This window comes from Elephantulus edwardii, unplaced genomic scaffold (genome assembly GCF_000299155.1).
Source record: "Elephantulus edwardii isolate Elephantulus edwardi_28Jun2011 unplaced genomic scaffold, EleEdw1.0 scaffold00169, whole genome shotgun sequence".
Classification (NCBI taxonomy): Eukaryota; Metazoa; Chordata; class Mammalia; order Macroscelidea; family Macroscelididae; genus Elephantulus; species Elephantulus edwardii.
Window position 1 is genome coordinate 2058770 of NW_006399919.1, and position 3226 is coordinate 2061995.

The following is a 3226-nucleotide window of genomic DNA, read 5'->3' on the forward strand; positions in this document are numbered from 1 at the left end:
AGGATTCTTATGATAGCTACAATTTGTTATCAGTACACACATTCTAATACCTTAGTAAAATACAAGTAAACATGTTTCTGATATTCTTCGCCTTCAGTCAAGATCTAACTGATATCAGCAATGATGTCATTGCTTCATGTCATGAAGAGACTTTCAAGCCATCGCTTCTTCTGAATCCAGTGTAAATTCTGGCACTTTCTTCTTATCATATTGTTCCAGCTGATTTAGAATAATCTTCAGCACAATTTTACTTATATTTGATATTAGTCATTTTAAAAAATAATTTTCACATTCTGTTGAATCATTTTTTTTTTTAGAAATAGCCATAAATTTGGATCTCTTCTAGTCAATTGAATGGGTAGTTGTCTTTGAAATTCCTTATCTAGTCTAGTGAGCATGACTAGGGTTATATATATTTATTGAAACATGTCAATTGATGTTCCATCAATTCATTTTTCCAATGCCTTCATAACAGCTGGAATTTCTTCCTTCATCACCATTATTTCTTGATCATGTGCAACTTCCTGAAATAGTTTCATTTGTTCAAAAAGAAGTGTCAACCAATTATTTTTGTTACAATGACTTTATGTATCCTTCCATCTTCCTTTGATGCTTCCTGATCATTTAAAAATTTGCACATCTACTTTTGTTGTTATTGTTATGTGCCATTAAGTCACTTGCAACTCATCATGCTCTCTTAGCTTCTCTGACACACCTACTCCTATTACCCCAGTCACTGAGTCAATTAATCCCATTGAGGGTCTTCTTCTCTTGTGTTGTCCCTCCATCCTCCCAAGCATGAAGTCCCTCTCCAAGGATTGGCAATAACTGCAAATAAAGTAAAAACAACAACAATAAAAAGAGATGATAAAATTTCTCCTCTCCCTCCAAGTAAGAGATGGCTTCAAAAGAAAAAACAATAGGATCTTGGACTATATCCCACCCCAGGGTAACTACGGAGAAAGTGGAATGCAACTGAGGAGAAAGTAGAATGACAAATTTATAAATTAAAAAAAAAAGCCACTTGCAGATGACTGGGACTTAAATTTTGAACCACTTAATAGTAAAACTTTATTTACATAATTGTCTTGACAAGCTTTCTAGTTATTGAGGACTAAACAAAATATAAAGTTCTGCATTTTTTTCTCTATACTTTGAGTTGCACCTGGATGTGAATAGCTAACTAGAATAGACTAATGATGTACTCAGTGTCGCCAGCAGCCGTGGAATAAACATCTTTCCTAGTCTCAGTTCTCTAGTGAACTTTTAAACTGTTGGCTTTTAATTCAGGAACACACTCCAAGGAACTTGTCCTCTAGTCTTTATTGCATTCCAGGGGCAGCTCCATCAAGCACATCACCGTTGCTTAGCACAGCACTTGCTCTCTCTAATAAAAATCCACTGCAGGTGCTATGTTGAATGGATTATTATCAACAGAGGATTCCAAAATTTTGTTTATGCACCAATCTTTCAAGATTCAGGGCAGGCTGGAGTCCCAGATGCATTTTATGGATGTAGATATGACAGCCGAGAAAGATCCGATGCACAAAGATGCTCAGGAGAGAGCTGTATTATGACCCAGTGTTCATATGTTGACTTTAGGCAACTATTTCAAGAGAATCAAAGATGGTTAAATGACTCTATGAAAGTAGTATCAAAAGGCAGAAAAGTTGAGAAAGAGAAAATAAGCAGCAATAGTGGCAAGGAGGAAGGAACGGAGAAAGAGTGGCAGGAAAAGAAAAAAGTTCTGCAAACTACAGAACAAGGCTAGAGAAAGAATTTTTTACATATAGTGATTATCTTTGAAGAGGATCCAAGAAATACCTCCTTTTTGTCCTAGGAAAAGAAAGCCAAGCACTTAAAAAAAAGATATAAGTGATTGTGTCTGTATATTCCCTTCTAAGTCTGCTTGAGAAAAGTTGTTTAATGCTACACATAATATATTCAATTTCTGTTAGATTATAAATGGTATATAATCATCCTTATGCTATCTTTGTGTCAAAGGCAGATTTGTTTATAGACAATATTTATTTGAAGTCAAAGAACAAATTCTAACATTGTATGTGGTGGTCTCTAATTGGACCCTCCTGGAAGTCTTCCTGTTGTGCTTTAGGCTACATTGAAATGGGAGGTCCTAATATTCCCCATATATGCTTTTTTATATAATCTCTTCGCTGTGCCCATCATCTCTTCTGTACATTCAACTAGAATTCTTTTTTTCAACTATCTAACGCAAACTCATTAGGAAGGGTTAAGTCATGGGTATCTCCTCCAACTAGCCTTTCTTGGTGTCCTCATGTCTTCCTAGTCTGTCTGTGCACTCTAAACAGCAAATTTCTTATGTTCAATCAACCATTTCTATATATTTTTTCTTAACCAGTTTCTTATTTGTTTGAATGCTGTTTCAAAAAGCACACACTGCCCTGAATGTGCTCACCAAGTTGTGGCAAAAAATCTGGAGGACAAATACCTTGCCAGCTGACTAGAAGAGATCCATATTTGTTGTCATTCCAAAGAAAGGTGACCTGACAGAGTGAGGAAATTATAGAACAATATCATTGGAATCAAGAGTGGCATCCACTTCCTAAATAGCATGCCTCCAGAAACTTTGAACTTTGATAAATGTTGATGGTTGTAGAGGGCCTTCAGGCCTTTTATGACTCATGCTTGACTCGAAGGAAAATAGCAAAAAGAAATCGCAATTTGTGCCTCAGTTCTCATATTCTCAGGGTGTATTCCAAGGAGTAGAGTAGCTGGGTCATATGGAATTTCTATATTCAGCTTTTTGAGGAAGTGCCAGACTGCCTTCCAGAATGCTTGCACCATTTTACAATCCCACCAACAATGTATAAGAGTTCCTTTCTCACCACATCCTCTCTAATGCCTATTATTTGCTGCCCTGTTAAACTTTGCAACTCTTACTGGAGTGAGATAGTACCTCATTGTGGTTTTGGTTTGCATCATTCTTATTGCCATTGATTTGGAGCATTTCTTCATGTGTCTGTTTGCCATTCGAATATCTTCCTCTCTGAAAATTCTTTCCATGTCTTTATCCCATTTTCTAGTTGGGTTATCAGTCTTTTGAATTATTCACCATTTCAAGAACATAGAAATAGCCCAAATGCCCGAATGGATTGAGAAATTATGGTACATTCACACAATGGAATACTATGCATCATGCAGGAGCAATAACTTTGAAAATTGTTACCTAACTTGGGAGGGACTA